Raw genomic sequence first — 26,420 nt, 5'->3', positions numbered from 1 at the left:
AGCCTGCATGACAAGACTTACTATTAATATCTTCTTGCCTTGTTCATGAATGAACAGATATCCTAGGAATAAAAGTTGGCGCCTTTTGCCAAGTCTCCCGGTACAATCTCTGAAATCCCCAAAATAGAACAGAAACTGGGCACTGGAGTGTGCATGTGTGACAAAATATTGCTGTATAAATTATTTGGGGTTATATACTATTTGGGATTAGCTGCACTTCAGCACCTTTCCATTAGAATTTGATAGTTGGTGAAAAAGAGACAAAGCTAGCTGCCTAATATCTGCAGCAAGCAAGGACAATTATAAAACATTCATTTTTGCTCTGTTCACACTTCTATTCCCAAACCAACCATATGCTTTCTAGGTTTTGGCTTGACCACCTAATTGACATGTACTAGCATACAAAAATGATTTTTTAAAAAAGTATTTCATAAACGTTCACCTTTCCAACTTAGTTTTCGTATTTCATTTTATATCAAGAAGCTAAGTTCAGCCCATATGCAAATGTACAGACAATTCCAATTAAGGACGAAGATCTGACAAACAAATGTTAGCCTACACAGTCAAAATGTAAACAAAACATAAAGGTTACTGGAGTATGAGTCAAGAGAACTGGGTCTAACTCATATGGCAACTTTGGACAAGGCTCCCTCTCTTTGAGACTTTCTTTTCTGGGTATACCACTACATGCCCTACCTGCTTCACAAAGGGATTAGAAGGGTCAAAGAAACTACTTTCTAAATGACTTTGAAAAACATTAAGCTGTGCTCAAAGCAGAAGCATTATATTTCCCCTAAGGGTCTTCATTCTTATACAGAGTCATTTATTCATTCAGTGATAAAGTCTGTGTACTATATAGTATCACAAATAGATTCCAGAAGTGGAACTACTTTCGATTTCTCTAAAAGGTTTTTTTTCTCTTATACAAATATTTTTTGCCAAGCTGAAATCTCAGTTTCCTGACAAGGGATTGAACCTGTGGCCATGGAAGTGAAAGCATCGAGTCCTAACCACTGGACCTCCAGGGAACTCCCTCTCTCAAATTTTATAATGCAAAGTTTTGAAGGGTAAGAAGAGTGGGAGGAGGTAGTTCAAGTAACTGACAAAATGGAATGTTTCCAGAAGAAAGCAACTAGGAGAGAAAGGAGTCAATAAATCTGTCACATGAAGAATGTCTGAAGGAATGCGTGGGAAATGTTTAGTCTGGAGCAGACTACAGGAGCTAATGATGACTGTTTTAAAAAAAATCTAAAGGCCTATCACACACAAGAGAGATTAAGTTTTTTCATGGCAGAAGGCAGACCAAAAATCAACCAGGCTCAAAATTTAAAAAATTAACCCATATGATGGAAATATGTCAAAAGGGCACAGGAGTCAACTGAAAAAGCTCCCAACGGCCAAAGTTGGAACAATTTGAGAAACAAATAAGGTAGTATTGGATCATAACCCAAAGTTTAAAATAAATATTCATGAGCCAATACTGGTACATATAAGTGACTGAATAAATAAATTAATAAATAAATGAGAGAGAATAGCACATCTCCAGTGCATAAAAATTCCAGATCATTTATGTAGACATTCCATCCTCATGGAAGTGGTGCATAATGCCCCAGTCTTAAAGTATAGACAGCCCAAAGTAATTCCTTCTAAACAGTACATAATGGAAATAAGGAAAAAATAAATTAACTCTGGAGAAACCTAACAAACACTGCCTTGGTCAGGTGCTCATGGTCAGCATCAGCAGTGATAAATCATGTTGATAGTATGTTGATATGATGTGATGAGAATACTATTTTACCTTTGTGGTCTTCCTCTCAAAAACACAGTATCCCAATATAACCATGATAAAAACATCAGACAAATCCCAACTGAGGGACATTCTATAGAATACATAACCACGAATCCTCAAAACTGTTAAGGGAGCACCAGCTTTGGGTTCCCTGCATCATACATCAAACTCGCACTGTTCATCTATTTTACATATGGCAATATATATGTTTTAGTGCTATTCTCTCAAATAATCCCACGCTTTCCTTTTCTTACTGAGTCCAAAAGGGGTGGGGGGGGGAGGTGTGAGGGGGGTTCAGGATGGAGGGGACAATGTATACCTATGGCAGATTCATATTGATGCATGGCAAAAACCATCACAGTATTATAATTATCCTCCAACTAAAATAAATAATTTTTTAAAAACTGTTAAGGGAAAGTGTGAGAAGTTGTCACAGTCAAGAGGAACAAAGGAGACATGATGACTAAATGTAATGTGGTATCCTGAATGGGATACTGGAACAGAAAAAGGATAATATGAGGATACTAAGAAAATACAAACATAGACTTTAGTTAATAATAATGTAGTAACATTGGTTTGTAAAGTCCATCCTAAAGGAGATCAGTTCTGGGTGTTCATTGGAAGGACTGATACTGAAGCTGAAACTCCAGTACTTTGGCCACCTCATGCGAAGAGTTGACTTATTGGAAAAGACCCTGATGCTGGGAGGGATTGGGGGCAGGAGGAGAAGGTGACGACAGAGGATAAGATGGCTGGATGGCATCACCGACTCAATGGGCATGAGTTTGAGTAAACTCCGGGAGCTGGTGATGGACAGGGAGGCCTGGCGTGCTGCGATTCATGGGGTTGCAAAGAGTCGGACACGACTGAGCGACTGAACTGAACTGAACTGAACATTAGTTTGTTAATTATGACAAATGAGCCATAATCATGGAAGATATTAATAATAGGTGAAACTGGGTGTTCACTATATGGGAACTCTCTACTCTCATCACAATTATTCTGTAGCTCTAAAACTGTTGTGAAGAAAAACAGGGAAAGCTACAAGAAAACATTTCAGTTCAATTTAAGAATAGGCTTTCTAAAAAAAAAAAAGGCATCCAAATTGGAAAGGAAGAAATAAATTTATCTCCATACACGGATGATGTGATTATATATATAGAAAAACCTAAAGATTCCACAAAAAACCTGCTGGAACTAATAAACAAGTTCAGCAAAGTTTCAAGACACAAAACCAACATGCAAAACTCAGTTGCATTTCTATATACTAAAAATGAACAAGCCAAAAAACAAATTAAGAAAATTATCCCATTTATACTAGCATCAAGAAGAATAAAATGTTTATGAATAAACTTAAACAAGGAGGTGAAAAACTTGCATACTGAAAAGAACAAAATGTTGCTGAAGGAAACTAAAGACACTGATAAACAGAAGACATTCATGTTCAAGGCTTATAAGACTTAATATTGTTAAGATATCAAAGCCACCCAAAGCAATCTATAGACTCAATACAATCTATATTTTTTAAAAACCCAATAACATCTTTTGCAGAAACAGAAAAATTCATCCTAGAATTCATGTGGAATTTCAGATAGCCAAAATAATCTCGAAAAGAATAACAAAGCTGGCAGCATCACACTTACTGGTTTCAAAACTTACTACGAAGCTATAGTAACTGAAAAAAACATGGTACTGGGATGAGGACAGACATATAGACCAACGGAATAGAACAGAGAGCCCAGAAATAAGCTGTCACTATATGGTTAAAAGATTTTCAAGAAGGGTTCCAAGACCATTCAATGGGAAAAGGGCAGACTTTACAACAGATCGTGTTGGGAAAACTGGATATCCACGTAGAAAGGAAGTTGCACCCTTACCTTATACCATATACAAAAATTAACTCAAAATGAATCATTGTAAGAGCTAAAACTATAAAATATTTAGAAGAAGACACAGGAGGAAAGCGTCATAATGTTTGATTGGGCAATGATTTCTTGGATATGATATCAAAAGCAGGTAAGAAAAGAAAAAAATTAGACTATTAAAATTAAAAACTTTTGTGGATCAAAGGAAACTACCAACAATGTAAAAATTTTTTGCTAATCATATATTTGCTAATCATATAATGTGAAGAAGTATTCATATCCAGAATAAATTAAGAACCCTTACAATTTAGCCAATAAGCCCATGAAAAGATGTTCAATGTAACTAATCATCAGAAAAATGCTCATTAAAACTACAAGATACCACCTCACAAACATTAAGATGGCTATTATAAAAAAATAGAGAATAATAAATGCTGACAAAGATATAGAAAATTTGGAACTCTTACTGTTTGTGGGAATATAAAATGATTCAGCTGCTATGGAAAACAGTATTGCAGTTTTTAAAAAAATTAAAAATAGAATTACCATATAATCTAGCAAGTTCATTTCTGGGTATATACTGAAGAAAATTGAAAGCAGGGTCTCAAAGGAGTAGTTATTCACAGCAACATTATTCAAAATAGCCAAAAAGTGAAGCAAGTCAAATGTCCATTGACAGATAAATGGATAAACAAAATGTGATATAAACATACAATGGAATATTATTCAACGTTTAAAAGGAAGTAAATTCTGACACATAGTACAACATGGATGAATCTCGAGGACTTCATGCTAAGTGAAATAAGCCAGTTACAAAAGGATAAATGAATACTACAGGACTCCACTTTCGTGAGAAACTTTGAATAGTCTAATTCATAGAGACAAAAAGTATAATGGTGATTTCCAGGGTCTGGGGAGAGGGTAGAAATGGAGAGTTATTATTTAATGGATACAGAGTTTTAGTTTTACAAGATGAAAAGAGGTCTAGAGATGGATGGTGGTGATGGTTGTGTAACAATGTGAATGTACTTAACTCCACAGAACTGTACACTTTAAAATGGTTAAGATGGCACATTTTTGTAATGTGTATTTTGCCACAATTAAAAATAATAAAATAAAAAGAATGAGCATCTGGAATGGACTGCCTTTGGGAGCAGTTACCTGCCTGTGGATACATCTAGGCAAGGTAATCTAGAAAAAATAATTAATGTAGCAAGTAAAAATTATTTAGATGACTTCCTAGTTACCTCCAAGAGGCAAAAAACATTTGTGGCCAAGATGTCAATGTAAGGTTTAATGAGTAAACATACAAATGTCCAGGGTGGTAGTGCTTCTAAATATAATTTGCTGCACAAAGCACCAGTGAGGCACAACTTATACTTGTCTTCTGTTAGCAGGCAGTTAGAAAGTATGCAATTGTTGGTTTACCTGATTCCATTATACACCTTTCAGTCCCAGGGAATCCTGCTGAAGAACATGTTATATATGCAATTTATAACCCCCAGAGCATAACTATTTTACACCCAGTCTTAGAAATAGTCCTGTACACATAGCTCTCCCCTAGTAAAACACAATTTCCCTGAAATGTGGGGATATTTTACTCACCTACCACTCCATTATTACTCCTACCACCTCCCTTGTCCCAGTTATAGTATCCTATACGTAGTAGGTATTCTTTAAGTACATAATATCTATGAATGACTTTGAACTTCAGATAAATGGAGTGAGAAACCCCTTTAATAACCCTTCCAGAAGTTAAGGGCCTGTCTCAAATATCAAGGCAGTTCCAAACCACCATAAGTGCCTTTAATGTATATTAAGGTCTCTCTCTGCCTGACTGGTGAGTTTGGATATTAGTCTTCTCAAGTCCTAAGACTGGAACTTACACAATTGGCTTTCTCGGTTCTTAGGCCTTTGAATTTAGACTGGAAGTACACTGTTGGCTTTACTGGGTCTCCAGTTTGCAGACAGAATTTTGTGGGACTTCTCAGCCTCTATAATCACATGAGCCAATTACTTATTTTGTGTGTGTATTACACACACACACACGCACACACTATTGATTCTTTCTCTCTGGAGAATCCTGACTAATACAGATTTTGACCAAAAGTCCCCTTCATGACATTTAAAATATTTGATCATAATGATTCAAAGTTACAGGCCAGAAGACTCATAAGGGAAGCCAAGTATACAGATACAAACCTATCCCCAATTGGGTGAGTTTTAATTTCAGGTCAAAGATTAACTTTCTATTTGGCCAGAGCCTTACTTGCTAACTCAAAAATGGGAAGGTAGCAATTAACTAGATCAGTGGTTCCCAACCTGAGGTCCCTGGTAATCAGACCACAACAGTAATCATCAGGATCCTCAAGTCATTTTTAATATTTCAAACCTTTAAAGAAAACAGAGTACTTAACTGTCATACAGCTGCCCCAGTTATCTAAATGCCAAATTTCTTTGCTTTTCCCTGGAATTATAGCAACCAAGCACAATAATATTGCTTATTTATGCTGATTAGAAGCTCTGAGATACACATATGTGTTGTATATGAACACAGAAAACTATTATTTAATAAATGTAACTTTTTCAGAAGAAATAACCTCTTTGGAGCACTAGGCCTTATGAAAAATTATCAGAAAAGGGTTTGGGAGGGCTTGAAAATATTGGGAAGTACTGATCTCACTGATTTGTGGCTGAGGTCCCTTTCAACTCTTCCAGGTCCCATATCTACTTGCCTCTCTTGTCTTTCCTAGTGAAGACTGCAGTCTTCACTTAACTGAGACACTGGAAACATACTAATAATGGACTTCTTGGTCTGCGACCCTCTTTGGGTCTGAGGACAGCTGTGACATTTCTGCAACCTCCTATGTCCCTTACACCCACACATTCAGACATGACTGGTTAAGTGGGGGGCTTTACATGGGCAATAAAAGGCAAGATTTCCCATAGCCAAGCTGGCCAGCACACAGGCAAGTTCGCTGCAGTTTAAATGCTGTAAGTGCCACTTCACATTTCCCAAAGCTTTTGATAGGTGTAGCAGGTTCAGACTCCCACAGAGAAGTTGTCTGCCCAGTTTGAAGGAGAAAAGCTCCTCAGTGCCTAAAGCCACTCCTTGTTATAAAGGCAGCTTTAGCTCTGCAGCTTTTGCTGGAGGGAGGGGAAAGAGGTGTGGAAAGAAGCTCCCTTGAATTGAAACTTGAATCTGGGGGTAAACACAGCTGGGATTTGGTCCAACACTGGCTTCTATAACCTGGAAACAAGAGTACCCTATGTCCTAGCAAAATACACATTTGCTGAGTCTCGTCCTGCCTATTTCTAAACCTCAATCAACTGCAGAAATAAGTATCTTTAAAAAGAAAATCTTTTGGCAGGGGAAAGGGCTCTCTTTATAGGAATTTGATTAATTATTTCAATTTAAAATCTTGAACATTTTTAATCCCACAGTCCTCACTAATTTGCAAGCATACACTCACTCATGAACACACACAGACACTTACACACACACACACCAGCCCTGCGTGAGCTTGAGGCAGAAATGCAGTTAGCCACTAGCATGACTCCTGCCTTTCCAGCCCTGTGTGAAAGAATAGAGCCTGGAACTGAAAAATTGAACCTGTCAAGTGCTTCTGAACAACTACTGTGAATTGACATTTGGCCCACCTAAAGAAAATCACAGGCAGCAAGGGCAAGTTAGCAATGAACTAAACTGATTAAAGCAGAAGCATGGTGAGCTTCAATGAGCTAAGGTCTGACTTTCTAAGACCCAAGACGACCAGGAATAACTGTGCTTCCATTTAACTTTATTTTATTTTGTAATCTCAGCATTCTGCTTTTTTTTTTTTTTTTTTTTTTTGCTGTGTAACCTTGAGTGAGTAGCTTAATCTTTCGGTTCTTCATTGTTTCAAACACACTGAACTGTCTAGAGTGACAAACCATCACCTCTCTTCCTGCAGGTCTTGATAGTTGAATGTAGTTTGGCATGTACAACAATGAGTGCAACCAAAATTGTACTCAACAACTCTAATCATGTATGTGCATGTGCGTAGAAGTGATGTGGCTTAGTCAGGGATGGAGCCCCCTCTCACATAATTGCTGAGGAAGTTTTAAACACTATTGTCCTGTCTGGGTTGCAGCTTGGAAAAATTGAACACCTGACCTCACCCTCATAGAACAGGGAAAACAATCACTGTCTCTTCCTTGAGGTGGCTTCTCTGAGCCTGGAAGCCTGAGAATTCACTCCTCGTGGGCCTGAGGGGCACTGCTACCCTTGGAGGTGGAGGGGTGTGTCAGGGAATCTCTTGGTCACACTCCAAATTTCTGACCACAATCCAACTGTTATATATGAATAATTCAGGAGCAGGAGCCCTGAAAATGTCAATCTAGACTTTGTTGTTGTTGTTGTGTAGAAGAACAAGATCTAGTCAAAGGACAGGAACCATCTTGCTGGGGAATATAGCATGGTCCTTGTTTCTTCTCTGCATAAGTCCCAGCCTAAGATATCAATATTTTAATGGTTATATAGCAAAAGTGTGCCTTAAAAATTATTCATTGGCAAGATTTCAATATACAAACCTGTCTTTTGAAAATTGTGCATTATGACATTATAATGTTAAGTGGGGAAAAAAGCAAGGTACAACCACAGAAACATTAAAAACATACAGGAAAAAAGTTCAGAAGATAAAAATATTAAAGTGGGCAGTCCTTGATTTCTTCATTTTTAAACTCTTCCATATTTCCCATACTTTATTAAAATGGAATTTTTATAACAAATGATTTCAGTTTTAGGTTTCCCTTTTCTCTTTTTTCACCATGGAAAGGTTTCATGTACAGGATATGGAGTCAGGGGTCTCAAATAAATTAGATGGACATATGGCCTTGTTAAGTAATTTTCCTTCTCTGGGCTTCTATTACTCCTTCAAAAAATGAGGTAGGAGACTGACAAGGCAGTATGCCTAGAGACCCTTCCAATTTTGCTCTTCAATGTTTTATAGCCAAAATCACTGAGCTGGCTGAGCTGCCTAAAGCCTTTGCAAATTGTTCTCTGGTCCTAAAAGCTATCAATTAGTTGGATTCTCCAATTTTCCTGTAATGTAATTAGGTATTACTTTATAATGAAAAATATCATGAAAAAATAAGGTACATGTAATTGACTCTACAATACAGCTAGAATAAGAAAAAGAAATGTAAAAAAGAAAATGGAATACATCCCTAAACAAGATGTTGAATGAAGGAAAAGAAAGCTAGCTGCAAAATAACACATTCATTAGGATATTGTTATTTATGTAAATTAAGAAAGACACACAGGACAATTCTATATATTGCTTCTCACTCTCTTTTTAGTCCCTCAGTCATGTCTGACTCCTTGTCACCCCATGAACTGTAGCCCACCAGGCTCCCTTGTCCATGGAATTCTCCAGGCAAGAATACTGGAGTAGGTAGCCATTCCCTTCTCCCAGATGATTTTCCCAACTCAGGGATCGAACCTGGGTCTCTTGCACTGCAGGCAGATTCTTTATCATCTGAGCTACCAGGGAAGTCCATATGGATATATAAATTATACGGAAGAATACATACCAAATTAATCTTTGCCTCTGGGAATGAATGGAGAGGAATAAGGGATTGAATTTGACTTGTCTATAAGGTGTTATTTCTCCCACTGGGAAAAGATCTAAAGCAAACTTTACGTTGAAAATGCTAACAGTTGTTGTGCAACATGAATAAGGTCTGGAGATCAGCTATACAACATAGTGCTTAGAGTTAACAATACTGTACACTTAAAGATTTGTTAAGTGGGTAGACATGTTAAGTGTTCTTACCACAATCAAAAAAATATTAAGTTTGTCAACTCTGAGTCAAGATCCAGGTGTGTTTGATATATTATTGATTCTCAATGCTTTTCAGTATTTTTCTAATCACAATAAAACATGCCATTTTTAAAAGCAAAAGGTTGATTATTTCTTTTCTGTATTTTTCAAAATCTGTTAAATGTTCATGGATTATTTTGATACATGGTAAATGAATTTAATCTCAAAACTAGGGAAATGGAAAAGAGAAAAAAGTAGTGGGACAAAGAAAAATGAAAGAAGGGGTCACAGAATGAGATACAGAGAAGCCCTGGGAGCCTCAAGAACTTTTGGCCCAAAAGTAACCAACAAACTCCATAAGCCAAAGATTTAACGAATGGACCTATTGCAAGATGGGGGCTTTTGGGTGTTCCATCCCCCATCCTTTACCATACATATTTAAAACCCCACTCTGTCTCATTGATTTTCTGCAGACAGAAACTTCCAGTGAGTCTCCTCCAATTACCTAGCCTTTCAGGGACAAATTTTCCATCTTGCCTTCCAAGGCGGCTGCTACAACACCACAAATCACCTTCTGCCATCCTTTCTTGAGCCAAACTCCTACTGATTTCCAGAAATCATATGGGGAATATGACTTTCTAAATTTATTCCCTCACAGTACTCAGCTCACAATATTTTTTAAACTAAATGTCTTACTGTAAAAGTTGAACCTGCTGAAGATAAAAGCTTTTCCTTTTTCCTCTATTGTCCTTCCCAAGCTAAATCCCCCTCATAGTCAGAAATGCCATTTTATCCTACAACTCAAGAAATTTCAGTCATCTTGGTTCTTTGCTGCATACTGGTTGACAATTTGATCCATTTGCTTTATCAATTCACTGTCTCTTGATTTCTCCCATGGCTCCTTTGTCAGCTCTTTTCCCCTAGGCCTCCTTGCTTTCTGTGGGCACCTCACAGTATGATATTTTTGAATGGCTCTTCCTACCCTGACCTTCTGCCACACGTAGGAGCCATAGCTCTTAGTTGATGTAACTGAAGTGCTGGTTCCAGACGTAACTCTCTAAGGGTAGCAGTGACCTTGCATCCAGCCACACAATATGCCAGGAAAGCAGCTATAGTCAAAGGAGATATGGATCATGGGCAACATCAAGTGGAAGGTTGAAGGCCCTGCTGATAAGTGAAGAGGGTAGGCTGTGAAGGCGAGGAAGAGTTAAATGAAATGGATGAACACAGGCTTCATGTGTTCAGAAGTGATAGTCCCTCTTACCTCACAATTCAGAGACCACTGACAGAGCAATCTAAGGGAAGGGATCAGGGCTTGGTCTATAGTAATCACTTTGTCCCTGATTTACAGTATGGCTTTGTGAAATTCACTTTAAAGTACCAGAGACTCAATTCCCCCATCTGGAAAATGTTACCATCATGGAAATTGTTGCTGTGGGAAAAGACCTTATAGATTAGATCTAGACCAAGCCCTCATTTCATGGTTTGAAAACTCAGGCCCAGGAAAGGGAAGCAACTTGTCCTGTGTGGTCTTCAATATTTACCTTTCTTAACTCCATGAGGTTGTTTGTGAGATCACATGAAATAAAACATAGGAGCCCTTTTAATCCTCTAGAAGAGAAGGGCTATAGAATTCTAAGGTGTTATTTTTGGCAGCCTTAGTGCCTTTGTTCCCTTAACATAACTGTCTCCTGAATGAAGACACACCAATCTTAGTTTTAACTTTCTCAGGACCACTGAACACATGGCTGTCTCTCTCAGCTGGCCATCTCAGCAACAAGTGCAAACAACAGCTCTCTGCCCTATTATCCACTGCTGCTTCTCCCACCTCAAACTATCCCAGCTGCTTGAGCATTCCTTCTATCTGACAGTCTGGAAACAACTGGTAGCCCCAGAGTCCTCCTCTGAACTCACTGTAGCCAATACTGACTTACATCGTGTGACATCCAGCATTTCCGTGCCATAAGAAGGACACATGAAGAAGGGAGAAGCTCATTATAAAGGGACTGCTAGAGGGATCTTGGGAGTGAGAACAGAGCCATGCAAATCAGAGAAAGGCTGAAGAAAACTAAAAGGACAGAGGGCAAAATAAAAAGCATACGTAGGATCACACTTTTACAGTGCATACTATGCCAAAATGGCTCTTCATCTAAAAGAGTAACTTGAGGGTGTTCCTCTCTAGTATGTGGCCTGGCTGTGTGACTCAGAATTCTGTATTCTTAAGTCTAATAAGCTTATTTTTCAGAAAATAAAAGAACCCCATTCCTGGCATTAGCTGCATCCACTTTAGGCCTCAATTAACCAATGGTGCTCAGTACTGGAAGATATAAAAGTCATATCTGACAGTCAAATGTCAGAGGTGAGAATCAAAAAGGAGAGATTAGTCCACCTACCTGCTTTTCAGCATCTTTCAGTAGTTGGCTAAAAGTGACTTGTGCCTTATGAATCATGAGTTTTCAGGGTCAGCAATATCATGACATTACCACCTTATCTGGTCAATAAACAAATGGGTTTTTTCCATTTATTCAAGTGCTAAATATATGTACATGTAGCAACCAAAGCACTATTGAAATAGAGAAAAAAAAAAAAAACAGTGGCTTATAGGAAAGGGTGAGATAAATGACAAGGAAGGCTAAATCTAGGTTCTCTTCCCAGATCTATATAGCAATATTCTGATCCTGGCCCCTCTGCTTAACCAGTGACCACTGTCTTCAAAATTAACTGGTGTATTTGCAGCCTCCTTGAGAGACAAAGTGACAAATTTGGATTCTGGTTGCTCCTACTGTATTATTTCCATATGTCTGAGTAACAGACCAGGAATACTTACCTCTTCCCCACAAATGCACATATGGAAGGATCTAGGTGAGCCAAGGGCTTGGATTTACAACCTACACTTGATCTTGTGTTATCAAGTATGCCTACCTCTCTGTCTTCACAGTGTAATTTTCAAACTGTTTCTTCCTCAGATGACTGTCTTTTTGTTTAGCTTTAAGTCAAGCCACATAAATCTGAAAAAACTCATGGTAGCACTGCATAATTCCCTTTTCTTTCACTTATTTAGCCAAATGAATTTGACTATGTCATTTATGAAACATCTTAACATACCAAGGCCACAGCTTTACACATATAGGATTTGTTATGGGAAAATGCAATGTGACTTATAGACTATACATATGACATACATTAAATAGAAAATGAGTAAACCTCTTCTCTTACTGAGATGTAAAGTACATAGGCAGCCCTACGCAAACACCTGAAGATGTACTCACAAATATAGAGATCCAAGAAGGGAAAATGTTACTGAACTACCCCAAGAGGAAATTGAGAATACTGACTCTACTTTAAGGAAACTCCTACAAATCTAAGCAAAGAGAGATTTGAGAAGGCAACAGTTATGCCAGTGTACAAAGAAGCTGTGTAACAGGGTCTACTGACTCTCTGGGCCTTGGTCAAAGAAGTGCCAACAAGTCAACACAGCTCTGTAAAGGACAGAGCTCTTTCACAAATGCTGCCACCACGCAAACTGGCTAAGCATGCTGGAGATAAATGACATAACAGGGGGCCACCAAGATGCCAAATAAACCCTAGATTCTACAAATCAATAGACTGCCCTCTTCATGACCTACTCTTTTCTGTTAATGTTTCCTCAATCAACTGTTACTTCAGTCATAGAGGTGAGTTTGTTGTTATGAATAAACAAACTTCTCCCCAATAGGAGAGAATTTCCCTTTAACAAAATGAAGTGTGACAGGAATCTGCAACATGTTACTCCACCTCTCTTACAAAGATTGAGAGGAAGAAACATATTTAATACTTGGTATAGTTTCTATCAGCTCTCAGTTCAGTTCAGTCGCTCAGTCGTGTCCAACTCTTTGTGACCCCATGAACCACAGCACGCCAGGCATCCCTGTCCAGCACCAACTCCCAGAGTTTACCCAAACTCATGTCCATTGAGTCGGTGATGCCATCCAACCATCTCATCCTCTGTTGTCCCCTTCTTCTCCTGCCCTCAATCCTTCCCAGCATCAGGGTCTTTTCAAATGAGTCAGTTCTTCGCATGAGGTAACCAAAGTATTGGAGTTTCAGCTTCAGCATCAGTCCTTGCAATGAACACCCAGGACTGATCTCCTTTAGGATGGACTGGTTGGATCTCCTTGCAGTCCAAGGGACTCTCAAGAGTCTTCTCCAACACCACAGTTCAAAAGCATCGATTCTTCTGCGCTTAGCTTTCTTTATAGTCCAACTCTCACATCCATACATGACTACTGGAAAAACCATAGCCTTGACTAGATGGACCTTTGTTGACAAAGTAATGTCTCTGCTTTTTAATATGCTATCTAGGTTGGTCATAACTTTCCTTCCAAGGAGTAAGCGTCTTTTAATTTCATGGCTGCAGTCACCATCTGCAGGGATTTTGGAGTCCCAAGAAATAAAGTCAGCCACTGTTTCCCCATCTATCAACTCTACTATGTTGATAATGTCCAGCTGAGTTCCTTGTACACATACCTTTGTAGTATTCATAGTACCACATGCTTTGGAAACAAACCCCAGCCACAGACCTCAAATCCAATAACTAGATCCTTGTATTTTACTTATTCCACAGTATCTCACACCAAACCTCAATTTTTATAGGACCAACCTTCCTTCCTCACCTCTGGTCTTCCTATGACAGCCATCTATGTAGGTATTGTTCATTATGGTTGGTAGCCACTAATCACATATGCTTATTAAGCACTTGAACTGTGACTGAATTCCAACCCCTCGCCAGAAGTAATGAGAAGCCCTGCCTCCAAGTGTCAATAGAGGCTGAGGGGGGAACCTGAACTTCCACTTCCACCTGGCAGTAACAAAGTCATCACACTCCCTTCCCCTGCTGAAGCAATGTAGAAAAGAGCTAGGTAAAACAGAAGGTTTGAATAAGATCCTGAGTCTCATAATGTAATACAAAAATGTCCAGGTTTCTATTAAAAATCACTCGTCATACCAAGAACCAGAAATATTTCAAGGTGAATGAAAACAGGAAATAAATAGATGTCAGAGCTAAGATGAAAGAGGTATTAGAATTAACTAGCAATGATTTTAAAACAGCCATGATAAAAATGCTTTGGTAATAAATTACAAATGCTCTTAAAACAAATGAAAAATACAAAGTCTCAGCAAAGAGATATAAGATACATGTTTAAGGACCAATTAGAATTTTTAGAAATTAAAAATATAATAACTAAAATTCTAAAAAATATCAATATATGGGCTCTAAAATATAATGAAGAGGACTAAGGAAAGAATTAGCTAACTTGAAGACCAAATGATATAAATTATGTAATCTGAACAATAAAGAAACTCAAATTGAAAAATAATGAACAGGGTCTCTGTGAGGCTATAAAGAAATATCTAACTTTCCTGTCATTAGAGGAGGCCTGGAACTATAGGATAAAGAAGGCAGGACAGAAAAAAGTGTTCAAAGAAATAATGGCTGAAAACTTCCCAAACTTGGCAAAAGACATAAACCTACAGATTCAGGAAGCTAAGAGTATATGCAGGGGAAATATCCTTCAGGAACACAGGGGAAATCAAGAAATCTAAGATGAAGGAAAACCAAGAGAATGTGTTGCTAACAAACCTGCACTAAAAGAATGACTAAAGGAATGTCTCTAAACAGAAAGAAAAATATAAAAGAAGGAATCTTGAAACCTCAAGAAGGAAGATAGGACAACAGAAAGAGTAAAAGTAAGAAGTAAATACAATTGACTTTGCATCTCCTGTTGAGTTCTCACAATTATGTTTGACAGTTGAAGCAAAAATCACAATACTGTTTAGTGTAGTTCTAAATATATATAAAGGAAATATCTAGGACTATAATATTATCAATGAGGGAGGATACAAGGACTTAAAGAGAGGTAAGGTTTATTTAAGCAGGTAAAATGTTGATACTAGCAGACCGTGATAAGTTATGTACAGGAATTCTGGAAAACAGTTTTGAAGTTTCTTAAAAAACTAAACATACACTTACCATATGACCTAGTAATCACACACTTGGGCATTTTCCCCAGAGAAATGAAAACATGTTCATACAAAAAACTTTACACTAACCTGTACAGCTTTCTTTGTAATAGCCAAAAACTGGACACAACCAAAATGTTCCTCAGGTAAATGGTTAAACAAACAGGTTTCAAGGTAGCTCAGTGGTAAAGAATCCACCTGCCGATGCAGGAAACAAGGGAGACCCAGATTTGATCCCTGGGTCAGGAAGATCCCTTGGAGAAGGAAATGGCAACCCATTCCAGTATTTACCAGTATTTATGCATGAAGAATCCCATGGACAGAGAGACTGGTGGGCTGTAGTCTATGGGGTCACAAAGAGTTGGACACAACTGAGTGACTGCGTACACACACATGCAACCTGTACAGCTTTCTTTGAAATAGCCAAAAACTGGACACAACCAAAATGTGCCTACCAGGTAAATGGTTAAACAAACAGCAATATATACATACCATGGAATACTACTCAGCAGTATAAAGAAATGTACCATTTATATGCAAGACAAATTAGATCTCAAGGGCATTATACTGAGTGAAAAAAGTGAACCTGAAAAGGTCACATACTCCATGACTCTATCGATAATTTTTGAAATGACAAAACTATAGATTCATTTTTTAAAAAATATTAGTGACTGCCAGGGTTTGGAGATAGAGGGCGTGATGGGGTGAATGTGACTGTAAAAAAAAAAAAAATAGGTAGCACAAGACAGATCTTTTTTGGTGACAGAATAGTACTTTATCTTGATTGTGTTACTGGTACACAAATCTACACATGTGATTAAATGACATAGAACTAAACAAACCTGCTGTTCTAACATCAAGTTCAAGGTTTTGGTCTTATACTATAGTTAGGTAAGATTTAACTATTGGCAGAACTAGGTGAAAGGTATATAGGACCTCTCTGTCCTTGAAACTTCCTGTGAATCTATTATTTCAAAATGGAAAGAAAAACAATCAAGTCACTGTCACTACTATAACCTGTGAATATGTCAGGTTATATGGCACAGGGGAATTAAGGTTGCAGATGGAATTAAGTTTGCAAATCAACTAACCTTGAGATGGGGAAATAATCCTGTACTATTCATCCAAGTCGGAGAAGGCAATGGCACCCCACTCCAGTACTCTTGCCTGGAAAATCCCATGGATGGAGGAGCCTGGTAGGCTGCAGTCCCGGGGGTCGCTAGGAGTCAGACATGACTGAGCGACATCACTTTCACTTTTCACTTTCATGCATTGGAGAAGGAAATGGCAACCCACTCCAGTATTCTTGCCTGGAGAATCCCAGGGACGGGGAAGCCTGGTGGGCTGCCATCTATGGGGTCGCACAGAGTTGGACACAACTGAAGCGACTTAGCAGCAGCAGCAGCAGCATTCATCCAAGTAGACTTAGTGTAATTACCAAGGTCTTTAAAAGTAGAAGAGGGTACAGCCGCTATGGAAAACAGTGTGGAGATTTCTTAAAAAACTGGAAATAGAACTGCCATATGACCCAGCAATCCCACTTCTGGGCATACACACTGAGGAAACCAGATCTGAAAGAGACACGTGCACCCCAATGTTCATCGCAGCACTGTTTATAATAGCCAGGACATGGAAGCAACCTAGATGCCCATCAGCAGATGAATGGATAAGGAAGCTGTGGTACATATACACCATGGAATATTACCCAGCCATTAAAAAGAATTCATTTGAACCAGTCCTAATGAGATGGATGAAGCTGGAGCCCATTATACAGAGTGAAGTAAGCCAGAAAGATAAAGAACATTACAGCATACTAACACATATATATGGAATTTAGAAAGATGGTAACGATAACCCTATATGCAAAACAGAAAAAGAGACACAGAAATACAGAACAGACTTTTGAACTTTGTGGGAGAATGTGAGGGTGGGATATTTCAAAAGAACAGCATGTATACTATCTATGGTGAAACAGATCACCAGCCCAGGTGGGATGCATGAGACAAGTGCTACGGCCTGGTGCACTGGGAAGACCCAGAGGAATCGGGTGGAGAGGGAGGTGGGAGGGGGGATCGGGATTGGGAATACATGTAAATCCATGGCTGATTCATATCAATGTATGACAAAACCCACTGGAAAAAAAAATAATAATAATAAAAAATAAAAAAAAGAAAAAAAAAGTAGAAGAGGGAGGCAGGAGAGTGAGCTGTCAGAGAAGGAGACGTGACAATGGAAGCAAGATTGAAGTGATGCAATGTAAGGAATCAATCCATTATTGCTGACTTTGAGAATGTAGGGAAGCCATGAACCAAGAAATGTAGGCAAAATCTAGAAGCTGGAAAAGACAAGGAAATGGAGTCTCCCTTACAGCCTCCAGAAAGGAATACAGCCCTGCTCATACCTTAATTTTAGCCCAGTGAGACCTATTTCAGATTCCTGAGCTCTAGAATTGTAAGATAATAAATTTATGTTGTTCTAAACCACTGAGCTTTTGGTAATTTGTTACAGTAGCTACAGAAAACTAATACAATCACCAACTAGGAGTTAAAAACTAACCCACTCAAAGATGGCTTTTTGCAGAGTACATTCAATTCATTAGTCAGAAGTCAATAACTAAGGACTGTAATCTTGAGTTATATATATTGTAATCTTGAGTTGTATATATTATATATATTGACCATGGCTATATACTATGGCTAATGCAATCTGCAATTCCACATCACCAATGATATCAATAATAGAAATCTTGTCTCAGAATTGCAGGGAAAAGAAACATGTTACTCCTTATTAAGTGGGGCATGCTAAGCCAATGCAAACATAAGAATAGAAGCATTTGTGCCATGGAGGCTGGAAATCTTGTTTCAGTTTAGCTAGAGATTAACTATTTGTCAGAGAATTTTCTCCTGTGTTAGTAAAGAGGGCATTTATACTTATTTTCTAACAGGGCGAATGTAGAAATCATAGAAAAAATGCATTACATTAGAAAAAGAATGGGGTTAATAAAGTTGGTAAAAAAAAATCTCAGCATAAACAAAGTTAATTTTTTATGACAGGAGAATCTGTTTCATTCTTTTCTCTTCTTCAGTATCCTAGTGCTTAGCATGTAGTAGATGCTCAATAAATGTTTGCTGAATCGAATTAGAAATGATCATTAATGGAGCCTTTCAGATTTAGAATTCCAGTAGTCCTCATACTCTGCCATACTCCAAACTGCTAAGAATAGAAACAAAGGGACAGGCAAGAAACATTTATTCATAGATAGGAATACCACGTATTCTTACCATTGCAATTGCATAGCATATATGTGGCATGCTTGCAGAGGTTAAGGAGCATTGCCTTTAATATATAGTGTTAGATTTCCAGGATGGCTAACATTGCAAAAGGCCCATGAGTCCCAAGGGTCCTTATGAAGATATCTGGACACCACCTCCCTCTCTGGCTCCATCAACATACTTAACAATCAGTGCTAGCAAGAGTTTCCTATTTTTGTCAAGACAAAATTTCTCTTTGGCCAAGAGAAATACATATATATAGAGAGAGAACTGAAGAGAGAGCAATGGAGGCAGGTGTGAGTGAGCTTTTATGTAATGTATTTTATATATTAATAATGAACTTGCAGAGGTTGAATGTTGAACAAAATCTGAAAGTTAACAAGTCAAAGATTTGGAGGAACTAGCCCTGACTTGGCTTTGGTGAAAACAGTAATGGCAGAATGAGTAATAAGTGATTCTTTTTCATAATAAAAAGAATGCCTGTGAAGGCTAATCAGAAAAATGCTTATAACGGTAGCTGAGAGTTGTGAACCACAAGTATACTAATAACAGGCTTTTTTGAAAAAGTCGTCTTCATGTCTCCCCTTTCAAGTTACCTTGACGATGACAGTCATGCAACAGGAATTCTTGTAACAACTGGGCAAAGGCTAGTGTAGAGGTTTTTAACTCACAATGTATGGTTGAACTCCCTGAAAATGCATGAAAGTGTCATATCTTTAAATTAGCACAATTCTGAAGAGGGTATCCTTGGCATTCATCAAATTTTCAAAAGGGTTCATGCTAATAAAAGGTTAGGAACCACTGAGCTAGACAGTGATGGCCCATTTTTTCTATTCCTTACTTAGTAAAACTCTTCTTTAGAATACGTTCTAGTGACTTAGTAAATAAAGAGACAGAGGGTCTCTGTTCAAGCAAGTTGCAGAGACCTGGTCTCTGGGTTAATAAATCACATGGATGCCTAGAATGACATGGCAAATATTGGAAAGGAAGATGGGAAGAATTCATTAGCACCACAAAATTTAAGTTACTGCAATAGGCAGGAAAGAAAAGATCATTATTGATATTTCAACTCAAATTCACATGTGGATTTCACCTTTGGGATCATCCTCCTGCCACCTCACCAGGTTCTGGACTGTCTCCCAAGCCCTAGATATCAGCTGACATGTATATGTTCAGGAAATGTGGACTCATTTTCACAGTGGCCTAAGTAAAGCTCAATTATGAAGGGGAAGCTTGGAAACATTTACAAAAGCAACTCTAAATGGCTTCACATTTTCTTCTTGTCTACATTATTTCTTTTTCCATAGCAAGCCAGATTTGGCCTGTGGGCTATAGTCTCTTTTGACTCTGGCCCTAGATCAATGAAAACCAATCACAGATACTTAAGACTGGAAGGCAGTTTAAAAAGTCATCTTGTCCATTACAGAAAAAACAAATAGAAATATACATAATATAGGTTATATATATATATATATGTATATATAATTCATATATTTGTATATTTGGCAAGACCAATATTTGGCAAACTATTCTGGACACAGAAGTACCTGTGAACTTCTCAAAACATGTTCTAAAAACAAACTAACACAACACTGTAAATCAACTATACTCCAATTTAAAAAAAATTTTTTTTAAAAGAAGAATTCAGGGAATTTCATGATTTCACTGTAGGGCCTTGGATTCAACCCCTGGTCAGGGAACTAAGATGATACATGCTACAGGGAGGGCTAAATAAATATTTAGAAAAGAAGAATTCACACCTCAGTTGCTACCACCCTTTTTTGTCTTACAACTATTCATACTATGGTCAGGATGATCTTTCTAAACCTGAATGCCTTCTGATATGCTTTAAGCCTACAAACTATTACCAGTCTTTCATGAAAGAACAGCCACTCTCTAGCGAGCAGACAACACCTGTTTGTGTGTGCAGGTGTGTGTATGTACACGCGCAAATGCATTTTGGAGGGATATCTTTAGACCCAATAATCTAATTCCATCAAGCCCAAAGCTTGAATTATTTCTTGTATTCTTATCCTCCAGAAAGACTTCTTAGCTAGGAAAAAGACAGACTGAACTAGTTAAGGGATTATGACATTTCAAAGCTCATTCAGATTTTACAAATAAAGCCACCTCCCCAAATCAAGAAACACATTTGCTTTAAAAGTGACCTACAGTTAGGGTGACCATAGAAACTTTTTATCAAAAATGGGACACTTGAGAGTAAAATAAGTATGCTGGGACAACCAGGTATAATCCACAACATATGGCCACCCTACTTACAGTCTTCCATAGAAGAAATGCTTTAACTTACCCTCAACAAAATGAATCTCTATTCCTTGTTGTCAATGGAGGATGGCTTAACACCACTCCAGTAGTCATGCCCACAGTATAATTTTGTTCTCTAACCTCTAAACCTCCCCAGGTTAAACATTAGGAGCAACCTCTTGCTTAGGCTAGCCACATAAAACTTAAGATGGGCTATTGAGGGAGAGAGGTATAAATTTTAAATGGGATTTTGGGGTGTTTGAGAAAATCATAAATAATTAACTATATCAAAATCACCCTACTGAAGATGGAGAAATGACTTATTGAAGTTCCTTTTAGAAAAATTAAAATTATGTTCATAGTAGCTGATCCTGAAGACATCAGTCCTTTTTCTACTGGAGAACAAGAGAGGGAAAGACATTGAGCCACAGTGCTTATCTATAGAAAATGAGACCAAAAGGAACACATTCCTTAGCAGAGGCCTGCAAACCACAGTAGGCAGTCCCATGAGGGACTGGCCTCACCCTCATCTGTAGCTGGCCCAGAAAAGGCCTTACCATCAGTAAAAGGCAGCTTCCTCCCACACTCCACTTTCCTGGTTGACCCCACCCCAGACCACATTCCCCAATGTATAATGTGCTACTGTGGCACAAGGACAATGTTGTTTGAGAAGAGAGGAAAGCTCACCTCTGTCTAAAATGAAATTTTCTGGGAGAGAGAAAAGGTCTGAGGTTAAAGGTAGCCTCGAGTGATACCGTTTTGTCCAGTCCCCTTTGTTTTGTTTCCAAGCAGCCCTGGAGAAGTGGCATGAAGAGCCCAACCAAGTTCTTTGTGTCTAACCATATGACATTGGGTTTGAAAAGGTTTTCTGGTTGAGAAACTGTCAATTAGGGAGCTAGCTGATGGGCAACTTTTCAGAGGAGGCAATGGGGGAAAAAAAGAAAATGTCCAACTCTGAAGTTTTTATGATAGGAAAAGTAGGAAAGCCAGATGACCTATTCCTTAGTATATCATTTCTCTTCCCTATCATCTACTTTGGTTCTTCTCTCCTTTTGCTTACTGCAAGAAGGAACACCTAAACCATATATGTGTCACCAGATAAATAAGTTTAAAGATAATATAACAGAATCAAAGGCCAATTAGAATCTCCTTTTATCCCTTTACTAAGGGTTTGGAGAAAAACAAAGTATTCACTAGAACTGGACTTAGGAACACAGAAACTGAAATCAATGGTTCTTTGGTTAGGCTGGTACCTCTCCTAAGCAAATTCTTCTGTGCAACTGGGATCTCTACCAGTGATTGTGTCAGAAAGTCATGAGCATGTATGTTTAAAATCCAGCCCTTACCACTTTTTTCATCTCTCTTCTCTCACTTCCTAAACACAGGCAACACTGCCACATCTTTAGCTGTCTCTGTTCACTGAGTAGTTTACAGGTAATCATACAATTGTGAAAAGAAGAAAAAGGGAAGAGAGTCAGACTGAATAAAATGGAGAGAAAGCAGCAGTGTGCTGTACTTGTTTGACTTTGGCAACAGGGTGTAATAGGTTTGCTTGTGTGTGTGTGTGTTTCAAAAAGCATTGATGCATCGAATATTTATTCACTGAACAGGTTGATTTATTTAACAGACTTGACATATGTCAGATTCTACCATGTGCTTACATAATTGTTACACATTTATCAGAGCTGTTATTTAGCCAAATATTTGTTTTAAAAGCATTTTCCTTTAAATGACTTTCTCTAGCCCACTGCACAATCAATCTATGGTTCATTTTAATTATGTAATGTTATGCTATATTATGTTAACAACAGCTATTTGGTGGAAGTCTCTGAAATCTCATCTTCCAGGGCCATTTCATCTCCACCCTAAATTTATTTCTTTTTCCCTTTGTAATAAATTTCTGGTTAAAATCACATCATAGGGAACATTTTAAAAATATGTATAATGCTTTTTCGTGTTATGCTCTTTTACACTTTTGATTTCCAGAAAAAATGCAGTTTCTCAACATCCTGCTAAAATCACAGATCTGAATATTAATAACCTAAAAAACTGGCTATAAGGACAAAAGTATGATTGTGTGTGTGTTGAGGGTGTGTGTCTGTGGGGTGTGGAAAAGCAGTTGGAACAGCAATGGGAGAGCTAGGTGGATAATTAGAATAAGAGAAAGTAAATGGAATCAAATTTCAGAACAAATTTTGTTGAATCACCCTTCTCCATCTGAATACACGTGCAGAAAGAATTATATTTTTTCAACTCAAATGCATTCAGTTTATCTAGGTTCTGTGGGAGGTAAAATATTAGAAGGTATTTCCAAGAAACAAAAACGTTTAATCACTATCTGCCATGCCTAGTTTGAGTTCCTCTACTATAAATACGCCAAATGCAAAGGCAAGAGGCTTGTTTTGACCTCCCAGGTCAAGAAGTGTGGGGACTAGTAAAGATGAGGTGTGGGAGTGAGGAAGGGAAATCCCACCATCACACAAGTGAATCTCTGACCTAGTAAGCAAATACGTTTGTGTTGTTACTGTTGGGTAAAATGTACAAGTCTTCCAGAAATTAGACACTGTAATAAAAATGTACCAGCCCAAATTTAAATTGCTCACTAGACAGATGGTTAATTATATTCACAGCCACATATTTCACTGGGATAGAGTTTCAGACACTCAGCCAGTTTTATTTGATTAGCCGGTTTCCCAGTTAATATGTAAAATGACAGTTACATAGGGCTTTTTTGTTACCTTCTAAAAATATATTTTAAATAAGTATAAATTCCCCTCAGCCATGAGAATTTCATGGCTGTAAGTAAAACGTTTGGTCATGTTAACCTATGTGTAAAAGATGTAAGAGAGATTCATCCCTTGAAACCCAAATTGTCTCTATAGTTCAGAGAAGACCATTGGAGCACATTTTCTCACCAAGCAAAATATCTCAGCAACTATCAGCACACTCTTCTCCACGATCAAAAACAACAGAAGAGATATTCAAATCCCAGGGTAAAGTGTTTTAGATGCTTTTTAAAAACAGCCCTGGGAGGCCTACACACAAATCATGTCTTTGCAGATAACCGTGTAGAAAATGGAACGCTAGGAAAAGGCCACAGAGCTAAGTATATTGCTGTGCACGGAATTCAACAATATGCTGGGAGCCGAAACCCAGAAGCAAAATACCAAACCCACTTATTCCAAACTGCAAACAGGAGCTCGAAGAAAATCAAATGTGTTGGTGTCGAAACGGGGATGCCATTTTTTTTTTTTTTTTTCACTTAGAAAAAAGACAGAAAACCTTGGGTGGGTTATTCGGTCCCTCATGGATCAGACAGAAGCAGTCATGCTGAAACCATTGGATTCCTCAGCAGAACGGCGCCAACTCAGCGGCGCGTTTTCCACACTTTCCCAGAGCCTGGCCCGGCTCCCCGTGTGGGCTCGAGGCCTCCCGGCCCCACCGGGTGTGAGAGAGCGGAGCGGCCGTGTGCTGCCGGGCGCGGCAGAGTGAAGCGCCAGAAGCCACGCAGGAAAGCGTCAATTCGACTGCCACCGAGAGCGGGAAGGGGCAATGGGCCAATTACGCAAAGGTGACATGCCGCGTGGGGCTCTATAGGGCTCCCAACTTAGACCTGCCCACGGCCCTGGTTCGGTGGTGAGTGTTCAGTGGTGCTCTGTGGTCGCCAGTGCAGCCCAGCGGGCACGGAAGGTGTCGGCGACCGGGCTTCGCACCTTTGGCCCTGACTCCTGCTCGCAGCCGCCTCGTGGGTTTGCCCACTGACACCGGAGAGTGCAGTGTTAGTGCCCGTTCCCCAGCCAGGATCTCCCCGGCGCCGGCCCGCAAGGAGGCGGCACTCAGCTGGTCCCCGCCGCCCAGCTCTGAGCGCTGTGGCTCCGGCCCGCTCGCTTCCCCTCCCCCTCGCCGCCACCCCCTCCCCCGGCGCAAGCACACAGGCCTTTCCTAGATTACAGTGCCTGTCGGGGCTAACCGGGATCTCTCGCCCTCGCGGCCTCACTCCCTCATATACAGACAGACACACGCACGCCATTCTCACACAGACGTCCTCCCTTCTGTTTCCCCGTCTTCCTCTTCTCGCTCGGCTTCCCCCAACGCGTTCCACCCCCTGCCGCCGCCACCCCGCGTCAACCGGGAAGCCGGCGAGAAGGCCGGGGGCTGGATGGCAGCGCTTGTACTCACCTCCCAGGCCGACTCCGGAGACACGCGTCGCCGGCGGACTCAGGCAGCTGGCGCTGGGGCTAGCGCGGCCGCAGTCAGGGCTGGGCTGCTGCGGTCGCCGCAGCTGCTCAAGCTGTCCCCGCCGCCGCTGTTGCTAGTGCTGCCGCCGCCGCCGCCGCCTCTGCCTCAGCTCCATGCGCCGGGCCCGCCAGGTGGACGCGCCTCTCTCCCTCAGGCGCCGCCGCCGCGGCGGTGCTGGATGGCTTCAGAGCTGTCTGGTTATGGCCCTAAAACTCAGCGCCTCAGTGGCCGCCGGCTGCTCCTGGGGTCCGCTCTTCTAGTGCACCGCCGACTGCTCCGGCCGGGGCTATCTCACCAGTGGGCTGCGCGCACGGCGCTGGAGCCCGCTGAGCGCCGTGGCTGCGGCCGTCCGCAGGAGGGAGAGAGGAGGGCGGCTGCTACTGCCGCTATCGCTGTTAAAGCTATTGCTAAATGCTGCTACTGTCGCTACTGCCACTGCTGTGGCGGCGGCTGCTGCTGCTGCTGCTGCTGATGCTACTGGTTTTCCTTCCCGGGTTCTCCCCCTGCCTCTTCCCCACTCCTCCTCCCACCCCCCCCTTCACTTTCTCCACCTCCTCCTCCTCCCCCTTCTCCTCCCTCGCCGCTTTTCTCAGAGCCTCTGCGGGCGCTGCCTGGTCTCCTCTTCTCCGTGAGCTGCCTCTGCCCATTCAGAAAGGTGCCCAGAGTGGGATTGCCTCGGCTGCCACCATCGCTATTGCCCCTGCCATTGTTTCCTCCAACACGGCTGTTCTTGCTGGACCCGTTCCCCCCTCTACCTCCCTTCCCTACCACAGCCCTCCTTTTTCCTCCCGCGCTCTTTACCCTCTCTACAGTCCCTTCCCATGTGCCCCCTCCCACTTTGTCCGTCTGTCCCTCCCTCCCCTCAGGCGCCCGGGAGCGCGCACTGCGCGGCCACCTGTCATAAAGGGCGCGCACCCCCTTCCCCACCCCCACCCCGCCCCCCACTTTCATTCTCGCAGCCAGTCCAGTCCACCGCGCCAGTGGCGCGTTCTTCCCTGGCAGACACGCAGCTGGACATCACTCTCCCACGCCTTTTAGGGTAGTTATGTGTACAGAGAGGGCGCTCTGAAGTTTGGGGAAGAATATTTCAATGTTCAAAGGAGACGCTTCTCCCACCAAGCGAATAACCATTCAACCTCTACCTACCCTTAACTTCAGAGTCTAGGCCCTCAGGAGGGTGGGTTGT

The 26,420-nt window shown here is 40.2% G+C and overlaps 1 protein-coding gene across 2 annotated transcripts in view; it reads right to left on the bottom strand.

Moving 5' to 3' along the window:
- NEXMIF (neurite extension and migration factor) overlaps positions 1 to 25,713 on the bottom strand; it is a 213,984-nt gene extending 188,271 nt beyond the window's left edge. Inside the window, exon 1 of one of the 2 annotated variants that reach the window (XM_043896424.1) lies at positions 25,175 to 25,713. The gene's annotated coding sequence lies outside the window, so the exon portion shown is untranslated. The remainder of the gene's footprint in view (positions 1 to 25,174) is intronic. The other variant, XM_043896426.1, reaches the window with a different exon arrangement.
- Positions 25,714 to 26,420: the final 707 nt, after the last annotated feature.

Source organism: Cervus elaphus, chromosome X, assembly GCF_910594005.1.
Source record: "Cervus elaphus chromosome X, mCerEla1.1, whole genome shotgun sequence".
NCBI lineage: Eukaryota > Metazoa > Chordata > Mammalia > Artiodactyla > Cervidae > Cervus > Cervus elaphus.
This window is presented reverse-complemented; position numbering and strand designations above follow the sequence as displayed.